The sequence below is a fragment of the Brassica oleracea genome, chromosome C7 (assembly GCF_000695525.1).
Source record: "Brassica oleracea var. oleracea cultivar TO1000 chromosome C7, BOL, whole genome shotgun sequence".
NCBI classification, from domain to species: domain Eukaryota; kingdom Viridiplantae; phylum Streptophyta; class Magnoliopsida; order Brassicales; family Brassicaceae; genus Brassica; species Brassica oleracea.
Genome location: NC_027754.1, coordinates 26,063,525 through 26,079,574, shown reverse-complemented (window position 1 = coordinate 26,079,574; position 16,050 = coordinate 26,063,525). Strand labels below are relative to the sequence as shown.

General features: G+C 34.4%; 1 pseudogene; it reads right to left on the bottom strand.

Annotated features, from left to right (window-relative positions):
• Positions 1–532: 532 nt before the first annotated feature.
• Positions 533–2,353, bottom strand: LOC106302952 (annotated as a pseudogene).
• Between the last annotated feature and the right edge of the window lie 13,697 nt (positions 2,354–16,050).

The window sequence follows — 16,050 nt, the reverse complement described above, 5'->3', positions numbered from 1 at the left end:
GAATAATCTGACATTCCTCACTTTTTGCTTTGCAGAAGAAAAGACTATCATCCGCAAAGAGTAAATAGGAGATTGGAGGACAAGCCCTTGCAACCTTTATACCCGTCAAGAGTTTCTCCCTCTCCGCCTTTTTAATATTCGCTATCAATGCTTCTGTACACGTGTAGAGTTTAAGTTTATGAAATCAGATAACCAATTAACATAAATTTATAGTTCTAAAATTATTGGTTCTTAATCAGAGTGAAATCCTTAACTTTTGGTATATCACAAGTAGCTTAATACTCTAGTTATAGTTTTCAGTTTTTGCAACTTGGATTACTCATGCGGCAGATTTGCTCATGAACAAACTTTTGTTATGCACAGCCTAGGGGCGGACCCAGAAATTTATTTAGACTGTGGCACATTAATATTAAAATTAATAAAATATATTTAATAAATGTATGATATAAAGATTAAAATTTAAAACCAAAATGAAGTATTATAGTAACTAAAAACATAAAATTCCAGTGTAATAAAAAGTAATGTAAAAATCTCATAAAGTCATTGTGCGATCTCCCATACCCTTAAATCTTTTTATCTCTATTTCATTTGTCACTTTGTCAAAGTGATCCTTTGAAGATAGAAAACCATACAATCATTCAGAAATTCATCACCCATTCGATTGCGTAAAGTAGTTTTCATGATTTTCATAGCAGAGAAAGATCTCTCGACTGTATCGGTGGCAACATGTAGAGTCAAAACTAGCTTCAAAATTTGGTAAACAAGAGGATGTGAGAGATGTTTTTGGTCTCTACCATCACACGTGCAAGATCTCCTAGACCCTCTAAATTAGCAAACCTTTGATCTTCAGAGATATTATTGATGTAAATGCCAAGTTGATGCTCAAGAAAAATCCGTCCCACACAACTAAAATCTTCAGGATAAAATTCAGATAGTCTCATAAGTTTTGACTAATCAGACAGGTTGAATGAATCAGTAGGGCTCAAAGATGCAGTGCAACTAGGAAATTCAGTGTTTATCTCGTCAAAACGATCATTAAACTCCTGAATTTACATATCCAGTATAGTGTAAAAGCACTATACTTGATAATGATACAGGTTGTTATGTTGCTTCTCTTTCTTGGATTCTTTGGATTAACAAGTTCTTCTTCCATAATAAAAAAACTTTGTGTTATTATTCTCGCAAAAAGTGTTCACCTTTCCTATCACTTAATCCTATCCACTATCTCTGTGCTTGCATAATTGTTGCTTGGTAGATTTCACTAGAGACATGGAATTAAAAATGTCTTGATCTTTACTTTGTAAAGCCAATGATAGATTTATTTGTGAGACCAAGAAGAAATACATCAACTGTAAGTAGAACACAAAGTCAAATATGTGAAAGTATTTGAAGAGACCATTAGCTTTACATCATTTGATACCATCTGACCCTTGAATTTGAACATACTCAAACACTTTGATGATAGAAGGGAATAAACAAACCAATCTTAATATGGTTCTGTAGTGAGAATCCCAACGAGTAGTACCAGGTCTTTGAATTAAACGCTCCTGATTTAATCTTTTTCATGTCTTAATTTCCCCTCTACTAACTCCTTCCTCGATTATCTTACGTGGTCTTCTCTAACCATATCTTTTCTCTTACTAGAATCTCAAACCACATTTAGCAAGACATAAATCTTATCAAAGAAATCACGAAAAAATGTTTTAGCTACTGCCACGACAACCAACTGAAGTTGATGAGCAAAATAGTGGACATAATATGCAGAACTATTTTCCCTTAAAATCAAATATCTGAACCCATTGAAATCACCATTGAATCCAAATTTTGAAAATACTGAATCATTAGCACATTTTAGAGATGCAGAAGAAGTTTCTTTAACATGAATAAGACCAATAGATCTTTCTTTGACTGTCCCTTTCTTATCAACATAACGAAAACCCACTGCCGCTTGTTGTTTAGTAGAAACATCTACATACTCATCCACCAACAAGCAAAAAAAACCTTGATCAATCTCCTGAATAATAGATTGAACAACCTCTGCGAAGCAATGCACTATATTTTTATGAATTTTACGAGACACCAGTTGATTGTTCTTAGGAGAATTCTCAAACACAACCTTACTTACAAGTTCATTCTGGTCTGCAGTATATTTCACAAGCTTAACAAAGTTCCCCCTATTGGCTGATTCCAACGACTGATCATGCCCTCGAAAAGGAAATCATTATCGTAATAAATACTTATAAGCATCAACTGAAGCATTCAATCTGATCTTGTATTTATTTTTGGCTGCGTCACTTTGCTTATAAAAAGCATGAACGATCGATTGATCTTGATTCATTATATTATCATCCATCTTTAGAGCATTGTTGTGAAAACTTTTCACCAATCCAACATGCTCTCCTATTCTCTTTGGATTTTCCAAGTATCAAAGCCTTTTGTCACAACTTCATGATTCGACATTTATTTTTATTATAATCTCTAAATAAGTAGCAAATCAAACAAAATGCTTTGTCTTTTTTTATAGTATACTCCAACCAACTACCATAGACATCAAACCAATCTGGATTAAATCTTCTAAACTTTTGTCCATCTAGTGTTTTAGAAAAATCATGACGACGAGGTTGACAAGGACCTTTAGTAATATATTTACGTCTTACCTCATCTCTTTCGATATGATGATACTCCAATATTCTTTTCCTATCTGCAGGATTTGAAGGCAATTTCCCCAAACTGATTTTTGATATCGTTATTGAAGGACTAGAAGGCGAATTCTGCAAGTTGGGTTTTGATACTGATGAACTTGAACGGAAATTCTCCAAATTAGTTTTTGATGCAGGTACACACTGTTTTTTAAAATATCTTTCTATGGGCATCTATAAGAATTATATTAGTATACGATAAACTATGAGAAAAAAAACATTAAAATTGATTTATTGAACTTACTTAGAAAAGATACAGAAGAAACAGCTATTATAGGTAGAGATTTCGGCACCAAATTGTGTTTGATTATTGTGAAAAATGTAATATATGAAAAGCTTTTTCTGCAGATTTTTCTTTGAAAAGAGAAGCATGTAACAATTCAAAGAGAAAGATAGGGTTTTAAAATATTAGAGTAATATTTCCTCTGTTTTTTTAATATAAATCGTTTTAGAGAAATTTTTATGTTTCAAATTATATGACGTTTTCGGTTTTCTATGTAAAATTTATTAACATTTGTACGAATACACTTTGCCTCTCTTCATATGGCTTCCTGCCAATAAATTTATTCGTAACAATGCTTTCCCCCACATTTTACGGGGTACGTAACTCATAATCGTGCATCTTTGCATTCATCTTCCATTAACATTTTAGAAATTATGCTTACAGAACATTTTGTTTGATGGATGGCTCTTGGACTTCAACATTTCTAATTACTGGTTGCGGATGGACGTGGAAGGACAGCTCTGGCCAAATCCAACTAATGGGGACATGAAATATAAATAGACGGGAGTCGGCTTTTCATACAAAACGAGAAGCACTAAGATACAAGATGTCAGGACTTTGAGAGATAATGTAAGGATCTAATCAAAGATGATAAAAGAACCACATGCATGACAAAAACTTTGCAACGGAACTGGATGGGATCAACACTCTACAACGACAATTCCAAGATTTCAAGATTTCCTATACCTGAGTGCAAAATTGATTTTCTGATTATCTAGCTAGAACTGCAAAGCCTATCTATAGAAATCTATGTTTTGTTGGTTGTTCTATTCCGTTCAAACTTGAATAATAGAATAACATTTTGATGTAAAAAACAGTTTAGAATTATTATATTTTTTCCACAACTCCCTTAGTTTAAAGTATGAGCTTATTTGCCAAAAAACCAGAAAAAAAAATAAAATTGTTATGAACTATTATGTGGATGTCCGTTAGGCCCATAACCTCATGTTTTAGAGAATTCTGAAACCCTAATGTTGTATCCCTATATATTGTATCGTGACCTATGGAATAATAAGATTAACATATTTCTTCTTTCTTTCTATTCACAACACGTTATCAGCACAGCACGAAACTCTAAACCTAAACGTCTATCTTACACCATCTCGATGTCTATGCCGTTGTCAACAGATCTATTCGACACGATCTTCTCTTATTAAGATAAGTCTTACTGATCTTTAATTACGTTGTTATTTGAATCGTACTTGGTGATTCCTTGATGGAGATCTTTGACTTATTTGTATGTCTAGTAATTAAAATTGTTTTGTGTCGCTTAGTTCTTCGTGAGAACAAAATGTTTCAATCGTTATTTGTGTGATATAGTTATTATTTACAAAATATTGCGACTTATATGATTATAATTCAATCTGAGATTTATTTATTTCTAATGATCATAACTATAATGTAGTGTTTATATTTTCTTACTAAACCATAAGATATGATTGATGAATTAGAACTGCTTTTAAATGTATAAATAAGGATGTTAATAAACATGAGATAGTTATACTTAAATTTATATACGAATCATGATTCAGATTGTTATGGTTTGCTTAAAGTTTAATGTTTTCAGAGTCCGATACAACGATTCACCTTAACCTATTTCCTCTTTCTTTCTATTCACCTTAACCTATTTCCTTTTTTTTTCTATTCACAACACGTTATCAGCACGAGAGAAAAAAATGTTTCATCTCCATCTGCAATCCCCACTTCAAGTCATCCTTATTGAGATAAGTATTATTTATCTATCATTTTTAATATCCAATCGTGATTAATTAAATTTGATTAGGCGTATTAATTTGCACATGTCACCTGATTTATTTAGATAATTTTTTGTAAAACTAATTGATATGAAATTATTAATGGCATAATAGTAAAATATTATTAATGAAATAATTGCTATAAAAATGTCATTTATATCTTAGTATAATAAGATTTTGTGATAATAAATATCTCTATAATTTTATATTTTATTATCATCGTATATATAAATTTAAAATTTAAAATTACTGTAAAAAATCCATAAATTTTGAAGAACAATCGAAAGAAAAGTATGATAACTTAAATGTGATTATATAAAGCTCATTATCTATTTTGCATCTAAAGATAACAATACCTGAAGTCTGTAACTATATCTCAACTATGTTGGAAGTTAAATTTAAAAGTAAAAATTTCTCGAATGATGCACATATATTGGCAAATATATTTTGACACAAGTAATATTGTCTAGCAGACACATCTACGATTGAGAAAATAGATTAAAGAAGTTTATACTTGTATTTTGTCTCCTTGAGACTCAGAAAAACAATGAGTTATTGATGTAAGGTCAAGATCCAAAGAGTTTCTTTTTAGAACTCATACTCTCACTTGAAGTTGAGAAAATAAAGATGATAATAAAGAATATATATGATTCATTCATCTAAAGATGAAAGAAAATTATTGTGAGTACAATGTCTTATAGTATCAAGATTATTGGAAGCTTTAGAGAAGCAGATACATGCTTGCTTATGGGAACGCAACTTAAAATCATTAATGCGTTATATCTTCCCAAATTTCAAAAGTCAAAAGAATCTAAGATATAACACAAGACCTTAAGTTGGGTATGTTGTTGATTCTAAAATGGGATTCAATTCTAAATATATGAACTTGAAGTGTCATTATCTCGGCACCGATTCGGTAAGGCGATTTTGGCGACAAAAAATACGATCGAAGATTCTCGATCTCCGCTGCTTTCGACGGCAGCAGAGATGGATCCGGAAGAGATTCCGACGGATAATCCACCACCGATCAATCAACCGAAAGGTCCATGAGTTACAGTAGCGAAGGGAAAACAAGTTCTGAAGAAATACGAGTTTGAGATCTCAGAATCGGAGGGGAAGAAATCTGTGGAGGTTCCATCTGAAGTCATTGAGAAGGCGAATCCATTGTGGGATGACTTTGTTATTACGAGGTTTCTGGAAACGGCTCCTCACATAGCAAAGGTGCACATGATCGTGAACAAGATTTGGGCATATGGAGAAACAAATCAGAAATTGGATGTGTATGTCATGGATGATCACACTATGAGAATCAGAATCCCTAATGAGAAGATTAGGAAGAAAGTTGTGGGGTGTGGGATGTGGAATGTAGCTGGAGTTCCAATGATTGTATCTCACTGGTCTCCGAAGGAAGATAAATCAAAGGCGGGGCTCATCCCTCTTTGGGTCCATGTTACTATCATCCCCATGAGTATGTACTCTTGGGAGGGTCTGAGTTTTATCACTAGTGCTGCTGGAGTTCCGGATCATTTCCATCCAGAAACCTTAGCTTGCACGAACCTGGATGTTGCAAAGGTGTTTGTTCTGGCTGATTTGAGTAAAGAACTTCCAGATAAGATCAACTATGTTATTCAAGGGAAAGATACTATAGTTCAGTTCATATATCCTTGGTTGCCACCGAAATGTGTAAAGTGTGGAAGATGGGGTCATTTTGATACTTTTTGTAAGCAGAACAAGGTAGAAGCTGTTACTGAAAAGAAAAATATGGAATCGCAGGAGATGGTCTTGAGAAAAAACGTTCTAGAAATACAGTAGGGGGAAAAAGAGTGGAGGAAGTAGGAGAGGGATCTACAAGTGTTGGTAAAGAAGGAAATAAGGTAGAAGAAGGCAGTGAGGGTAAGAACAAGGTTGAAGAGAATCCAGGAAATGGTTGGAAAGAAGTATCTATGGAGAAAGTAGGAAAGAGTCCTAAATCTCAACTCAACCAGGTGATAATAACTACCCCTTCAAGGTATGAAGCTCTAAGTAATGCGGATGAGTTTGGATTTGAGATAGATAAGGATGAGATAGAAGAAATGGAGGAAGATGGGGTTGAGATAGCCGAGGATCTTTGTCAAAGTAGGATTGAGGAAAGTGTTGGAGGGAAACTAAAAGAGAATAAGAGGGGGAAGTCGAGGCAGACCCTTCCTAGACAATCAAAAACAAATCATAGAGTTGGTATAGGAAGGGGTTCCTCCAAAAATCTCTGATGGTGGGGTTCTTTTGGAATATTAGGGGCTTCAACAAAACGACTAAACAAGATGTGGTTCGAAGCTGGGTGAGGAATAATAATTTTCGTTTTGGATGTTTGATTGAAACAAGAGTAACGGAGAATAAAGCTATGAAGATAGTATCAAGTGTTTTTCAGGATTGGGAGTTTATGGCAAACTATGAGTATAATAACTTAGGGAGATTATGGATAGTTTGGCAGCAATCAGTCAGATTGACACCGGTCTACAAGAGTGACCAGTTAATCACCTGTTCTGTATTGTTGCCGGGAGAATCTGAAAAGTTTCTGTGTTCGTTTGTATATGCTTTAAACACAGTGGAGGAGAGAAGAAGGTTATGGGAAGAAGTTAAGAGTCACTATGAAGCACCAATGTTCAAAAAAAAGAAGTGGGTCATTTTGGGAGATTACAATGAGATCTTAGAAGACAGTGAGCACTCGGAGTTTGGAAATTTAACAAGACAACCTGTTGGGATGAGGGAGTTTCAGGAGGTTACAAATCACTGCAGACTAACGGATATGGGATTTCAAAGTCCGTTACTAACGTGGTGTAATAAAAGAGAAGATGGCTTGATATGCAAGAAGTTGGATAGGGTTTTGCTCAATGAGGAATGGCTCAATGGGAGGAAAGCATATTGTGTTTTTGAAGCGGGAGGATGTTCTACCATTTAAGATGTAGAATTCACTTTGAGAATGAGGATGAGAGGAAGAGGAAGCCGTTTAAGTTCGTTAATGCTATTGCTAAGATGCCGGAATTTCTCCCCCTGATTGAAGACTACTGGAAAGATCAGGAGGTGTTATTCCATTCAACATCAGCAATGTTCCGTCTCACCAAACAGCTAAAGTTACTAAAGCAACTGCTGAGATCGCTTAGTAAACTTAAGCTTGGGGACTTGTCACGAAAAGTAAAGGAGGCTTACGATTATCTATGTCTGCGGCAGAAGGAAACTTTGGATAATCCTAATGCAGAGAACATAAAAGAGGAGGGTAAAGCTTACAAGAAATGGCAGAGGTTAGCTGATTTGGAGGAAGAATACTTGAAGCAAAAGGCGAAACTGTTCTGGCTGGAAGTAGGAGATGGCAATAATAGAGTGTTTCATAATGCGGCAAAAATAAGAGAGACTCGCAACGCTATTCATGAAATTCAATGCTCAGATGGAAGATTAGTGAAAACAAAGGAGGAGATCAAAGAGGAAGCTGTCTCTTTTTTTGAAAATTTTATGTCTGAGCAACCTCAAGAGTTTGAGGGGTCGACAGTGGAGATGCTCAGAGAATTGTTGGGGTTTAAATGTAGCGATACAGATTGTGAGAAAATGGTAACGGAAGTTTCTAAAGAAGAGATCAAAGGGGTGTTATTCAAGATGCCAGGCAGCAAAGCACCAGGACCAGATGGGTATACAATGGAGTTCTTTAAAGAATCATGGGCGGTTGTTGGTGTCGACATAACGGTGGCTGTGCAGTCTTTCTTTGTAAAGGGTTTTTTACCAAAAGGGCTTAACTCTACCATCTTGGCTCTGGTACCAAAGAAGCAGGAAGCAAAGGTAATGAAAGATTACAGGCCTATTTCCTGTTGTAATGTCTTGTACAAACTGATATCGAAGATCTTGGCTAGGAGGTTAAAGATTATACTGCCAAAATGCATTACTTGGAACCAATCAGCATTTATAAAAGAGAGATTACTCATGGAGATTATCTTGCTAGCTACAGAGTTAGTAAAGGATTACCATAAGGATACAGTTTCGCCCCGATGCGCAATGAAGATAGACATATCAAAGGCGTTTGATTCGGTGCAATGGTCGTTCCTCATCAACACATTGAAGGCACTGGGTTTGCCGGAGAAGTTTATTCATTGGATATCTCTATGCATCACGACAGCCTCCTTCTCTGTGCAAGTAAATGGCGAGCTAACAGGCTATTTCCAAGGTAAAAGGGGGTTTACGCCAGGGATGTTCGCTTTCTCCGTATCTCTTTGTGGTTTGTATGAATGTTTTGTCAAGAATGATTGATGAAGCTGCAAGGAAAGGGAGGATTGGTTTCCATCCAAAGTGTAAAAATATAGATTTGACACATCTATGTTTTTCAGATGATTTGATGATCTTTGCGGATGGTACTAAAAATTCTATTGTTGAGATTCTGAGAGTTTTCGATGCGTTTGACAGGATGTCAGGGCTTCGAATTAGTATGGAGAAATCTACATTGTTCCTGGCAGGAGTATCAAACCAAAAAAGAGAAGAAATCCTCAGCCATTTCCCTTTTGAATCAGGCAGTCTCCCGGTACGGTATCTAGGCGTTCCTCCCTTAACTAAGAACATGACGGTCTTAGATTACTTGCCATTGATTGAGAAGATTAGGAAGAGAATTGGTTCTTGGACTGGGCGGTTCCTTTCCTATGCGGGGAGACTCCAATTGATTAAGTCAGTGATCACGAGCTTGGCTAATTTTTGGATGGCTGCATTTAGGCTTCCTAGTGGATGTATAAAGAGATCGAGAGACTATGCTCTGCATTTCTGTGGTCAGGTCCGGAGTTAAATAACAGGAAAGCTAAATTTTCATCGGCTGATATTTGTAGTACAAAGCAAGAGGGAGGTTTGGGCATAAGAAGTTTGAAAGAAGCAAATATGGTCAGTTGTTTGAGGTTAATATGGAGAATCCTTACTTCTAATCCGATGTGGGTAAATTGGGTTAAGATCTACTTGATCCGAAAGAGCTCGTTCTGGAAGGTGAAAGAAAATACACAAGCAGCTCCTGGATGTGGAAAAAAATATTAAAATGCAGGGAGATTGCTAAGCAAATGTACAGGGTTGAAGTAAGGAATGGGGAAAAGACTTCTTTCTGGTTTGAAAGTTGGTCTCCAATGGGTTGCTTGAAGGATTTACTAAGTGATGGAAGTTGTATTGATATGGGAATCTTAATCAACGTGACAGTAGAGGAGAGTTGGAGGCATAGAAGAAGGTCTCATCGTGTATTGATCCTGAACAGAGTGGAGGAAGAGATTGAGAAAAGTCGAAGAAGTAGAGTTAATGAGGAGGATATTTCGCTATGGCTGAATGGGAAAGGTCAGAGCAAAAAGGTTTTCTCCACTAAGGAAACTTGGGAGTTTATCAGAGAGAAAAAACTATGTTGTGAATGGGCTGATGCAGTGTGGTTTAAGTATTCAACTCCAAGATACTCATTTATCTTATGGATGGCAATGAAGGGTAGACTTGCAACAGGAGATAAGATGAGAATTTGGAAAAGTAATATTAATGAAGCGTGTGTCTTATGAAATGAGCCTTTGGTAACTCTTGAGCATTTGTTTTTCGAATGTAGTTACTCTACTCAGATATGGGAGGTGCTAATGAAGGGTATCTTAAAGGATCAATATACGGTGGGATGGGTAGCTATACTGAGGCTTTTGAGAGATCAGACAAGATGTAAGATGCAGCTATTCCTCATCAAGTATATGCTTCAAGCAGCCGTCTACATGATATGGAGAGAGCGTAATAGAAGAAGACATGGCGAGGCGAATGCTCCAGCAGAGTTATTGATAAAACTTCTAGACAAAAACATGAGGAACAAACTCACATTGATACAAAGGAAGGGAGATGATAAATTTAGGCAGGGGATGCAATTTTGGTTTTACACAAGATAGAAATACTTGGAGTTTGGTTGACGTTCAATGATGGAGTGGTAGAATTTAAATACATAGTACTTTGGTAAAGGAAACACTATGATGTAAAAATGATTTTTCTTTTTGAATTAAATTTAACATTCAATTTAAAAAAAAAGTGTCATTATCTCGAGGGGGAGAATTAGAGAATCCCACACCTCTAAAACATCCAGAAGTATGTTCAAACTGAAAATATATTTAAAGAGTCATTTATAAAATAACACCATGAGATTTAGAATCTAATATTGTTGAGACAACAAGTAAATGGAAATGTTGAATACCTTCAATCAGAAGTATTACCCAAGGCACTATTGTATTGTACTACACAATGATTAAAAATGGCGATAAATGTAATAGTAAACCAGAAGTTTACCGAAAAGGTAATGTTTGGTAAACCGGTTCTGCTATCCCGGTTTAGTAATTAAGCGAAAGACAATCATATGGACATTCGTTAAAGAACCAAAAGATTCTTAAGAATGATCTGTTATATGCTGCTTGTGTACAAGACAATATAATAATATAGTTCTCACCAGCTGAATAGATTTGGAATCTATTTATACAAGGAGATGTTTGTGGGTTGATCACCCACTGGTGGACTGATCATTCACCATATGTTAATAATTAAAACATCGACAAGAAGGTCGTATGTATCCTTGTCACATATTCGCAACTTGATTTTTGCGAGACTTATTGGTAATATTGGTGAATTCACAAGCCTTTGATAATTATTTTATGCATGTGGAGATACATGAAGAACATCTTGTAGCTAATATTCATACTTAAGTAAATAGTAGTCCAAAATGAATGTATGGAGATAATTCTATTACAAAGATTAGCATATGAGTTGCCAGGCTCATTTACTGACCCTAAGAAAGTGATTAAGTCACAAGTACCAGTTGTAAATGCTCCAATTAAAATGGATGTCCCAGAAGGACAGTATCAAACTGCTAATGAGTCTAAAGAGCGCTTGAAGCGTGAAAGACCTATCGGTTCCAAATAAATTAATCCTCGGAAAAGAAAAAGAGCATGATGAGAATGGCAGAATCGATGAAGGAAATATTAAGGATCTCGAAAAGAGATAGAAAACATGACAAGAAAGAATTCAGGTACCTGAGAATCAAGAAATCTCAAATAGCTATGTCATGTTTGGAACAATATGAACCAATATCAAATCGACATCGTAAATACTTATGCATGCAATGTAGCAGTTGATGATAATGAGGATCATGAACCATCTATTGAAAGGTGTACACAATGTGATAAATGGCCGAAAAGAGAAAGAAACAATAGATGCAGAGTTTAAACTCTTTGAAAGAGAAGAGTATTCGGACTTGTAGTCCGTACACCTAATGGTGTAAAACCAATGGCATAGAAACAAGTCTTTATATGAAAGAATATATGTGATAATGAAATCATGAGATGTGACGTTGTAATTGCACAAAAAATTATCACAAAGACCTATAATTGATTACAAAGAAACACATCATGTGGTGGAAGCATCAACTTTCATGTTTCTTTAGTCTGTCAAGAATTGAAAGCCATTGGAAAAAATGACATTTATGTGAAAGATACAAAAAGAATATAAACTACAAGAAGCAGTAAAACCCATAAAGATTTGAACTGCTAAAAACAGTAAATGCTAGTTCTCGAGAACATTACCGCGCGAGTATATTCGAGCATATGAAGGAACTGATTCTTGCTCATGAAGTACCATAATATTGGATTGATCTCTTTCATGATTGAAAGATGTGATTTCGAACGACAAGAAAGATAGTCATACTTGTAACTTTTATAAAAAGCAAAGGAATAACTCGTATGTATAAGTATGCATAATGTGAAGGTTTAGAAGATTGTCAATAAATGGAAATTTGGATACAAAGTCCTAATATACCAAGATATGATATTTTGTATGAAAGAGATACTACGGACCATAGTCCAATGGTCAAAAAGATTATCTGACAATCAAACGACCTTATTCACTAAGGATATGCTTATAGCAATTCCTAAAAGGATGATATGTATGATGATAATACATCTCCCAAAGATGATGCTTCCAGGGGGAGAATATGAAGATGTGTGTATGTGTACTCTTTTTCTTTATCATTGGTTTTGTCCCACTGTGTTTTCCATGTCAAAGTTTTAACGAGGCAACAAATAACACGCTAATGATAGACACCTAAAGAGGAATGTCATCAATCTTCCAAATTATTTTTCGAGATTAAATAAGCAGGATAAAATGAGATAGATCAATCATACTTGAAGAAGAATCAATGTGTGAACACATTCCATTCTTGAGATAGAATCGAAGGTCAAAAGTTTTCAAATCAAAGGAGACCTTCTAAATGGAATTAAAATATGAAATTAGTGTCCAGAGAAAGCTATTTGAGTCTATTTTCATCTCCAATTTTAATCAAGTCATTCTCCATTATAGAACTCGAGATATGGCTGTTTTCGTGGGACATGTACAAGCTGTCTCAGAATACCTAATTTCGTATGATATTCAAAATATCACTCGATATTCCCATCTTAGCAGAGATAGAAGGTGCCTAAAGTTAGATATGGACGTTAGCATCGATTTCCAAATGGTTTGAAGTCATTTTGTCCTACAGTCATCAAGATATTCAAGTTTTAGTGAAGAGTGTCAAATCTGCCAAGAGAAGTGAAACGGTCCAACCCCAAGAAGAAGGAGTTAATTCATCACATTGGATTGTGTCCTATCAGATATCTCAAGTTATATTTTCATCAGGGGGAGTAGATGCGCGCTGCACTCTTTTTTCCTTAACCATGGTTTTTCCACTGGGTTTTCCTGGTAAGGTTTTTAATAAGGCATCATCTTATGCGCTTTAGTAAATATTTTTTTTTAATGTACATCCAAGGGAGAGTGTTATGAACTATTATGTAGATGTCCATTAGACCCATAAGCCCATGTTCTAGAGGATTCTGAAACCCAAATGTTGTATCCTTATATATTATATCGTGACCTATGGAATAATAAGATTAACCTATTTTCTCTTTCTTTCTATTCACAACAATAATTAAATTTTTAGTGAGAAGATAGAGAGAGATAGGAAGATAAATGAGGAGAGAGTGTGTGTTTTTGGTTAGATAGTGTATTTGTGTTTTTTTTATGGCTATAGGGGCAAACTCCCCTTAAATTAATAAGAAAAAAATTCCATACGATATCTCTTTTTTCGTTTTTCACCAAAAGAGCTCAGAAAGAAGAAAAATGACCTAAATAAGTTTTATGAAATGATAAATATATACTTATACCCCTATGATTAACTAATTTGTACTTAGGGTTTAGAGTTAAAGGGTGGGTTTTGGGGGTGGTTAAAAAAATTAGTGAAAATAATTTCTTTTTAAATAGTTTCCAAAATCATTTTCGAATTTAATAAAAAAGAAAATTATATTAACGTTCAAATTTGAAAACATATAATTCAAAACTATAAAAAAATTATTTTCTATGTTTTATTATTATTTAAATAATTATTTATATTTATATATCTATAAAGTAAGAGGTAAAAATGTATTTTTTTTATTTAATGAAACCACGTTTGGTCATTTTCTTTCTAGGTAACAAATTTTTTTAAAAAAAAATGCTATTTGAAGAAATTGTCCAATTAATAAATAACAGCTTCAGAGAATATTGTCATCTATATTATTATTTGCGAAGAAATTTTTCACAATCAAGCTCTCACGTTAAAAGTTAGAGTGGTCAAAGTCGATGATACCTTTAGGGAATTTAATATATAATTAATTATATAATCAAAAACAAATTTTTATACAATTTATAATTAAATATTAATCAACTAAACCATTATTATAAATAATTTATAATAATTAAATGGTTAAAATCAATGTTACCCATAATAAATTTTATATATAATTAATTATATATATAAAACACTCCGATTTTTTTTCCTAAAACTTCAGGTAGGCTAGGAAACAAGACCAGAAAAGAGCAACCCATGTACATATAGACCTAAATCTAATTATCTCATTTAAATACAATTAAGTAAACCCTAACTTCTAATCTTAAAAACAAAAAGGACGTGAGAAAGCTTATTCTCTTTGGCAAAACGAGGAAGCTGCGGGTTGGTTTAGAAGGACTCATGGACTGAAACAAAGAACTGCTGGTGGTGATCATAGAACATATCGGAGAGAAGAAGGTGAGGGAAGTGGTGTTCGGTCATGGCTGGCGAGAGAAATAAATAAGTGTGGAGAAGAGAAGAAGAAAATAAAGAAAAAACAATTTCGAGTTGAGTTTTTACAAGTGTCTATTTTGTTAATTTCCAAGCCATGTAGATCATGCGGAAGAAAATAAAGGACGTCTTAACAAACCAGAGGAACTTTCGTTTGTGTATTGAGTTGAAACGAAGCCACAATCGGCATTGCTTCTTGGACAAGAAAACTCTGTAAAACCTGCAACATGAGCTCAAAAATATCAGTGTGTGGGAGCAACTTTTTGAGAGTGTTCCAGACAGAATAGCGACAATCGGATCTGGAACAAGTTGTCTGTGGAAAGACCACATTGCATAGAATCCATATCAGTTGACAGCTTATCATTACGAGGGAAACTCCATCTAGAATTTGATCTGCAACTTGAGAGAAAGTCATTATTTTCTGAACTCAAAACTTGGCTTCCACAAACTGTTTTACAGTTTCATGGAAGGGTTACAAGGAAATTTCACGGTGGATCAGAGAGATCCAGATAGTTCTTAAGATGTCTGTGGAAAGGTGTTACTGCAAGGATGCTACAGAAAGTGAAAGATCACATTGTATAAAATTCTATTAAAATTAGTATAGTTTACTTAATAGAAAGATTAAAAAAAACAGACAAGATGAGTTGCAAATAATCTTTAGATGTTTTGTAATTATTTAACTTAAATTTTAATAATATTTGGTACTATTTTTATTATATTTTTAAAATATAGTAAATTTTAATTATGGCTAAAGGGCAATATTTTTGTTGTCAGCTTTAGGAACCGAACAAGTCCGGACCGGCACTGATGCTTTGTAAGTTGATCCAAAGTTATTTAAATATGCAGAAATCCAGAGAAAATGTTCTGTCGCAGCAGTTTTAAGAGAGCGTTTGGCAAAGGTAAATGAACCCTTATCGAGTTGATTTTTGGTAGAGATAATCATGTGATAGTTTTGCTACGAATCCTTCTTTCTATCTCATACTCTTGTAATTGAATAGTACTGATATCATTGGTGACTGAAAAATACGGTTACAGCTTTCGCGTAAAGAAATCCTCAAGAACAATTGGCTTGACCCAAATTGATCTACTAAAACTCTCGTCTCCTATTCTCAATTAATCAAAAGCTAAAATCATAACAACAGTCAACACTCTTATTTATAGTCAAAGCTCGAATTAAGCTCAGCCAATGAACAAAGATAT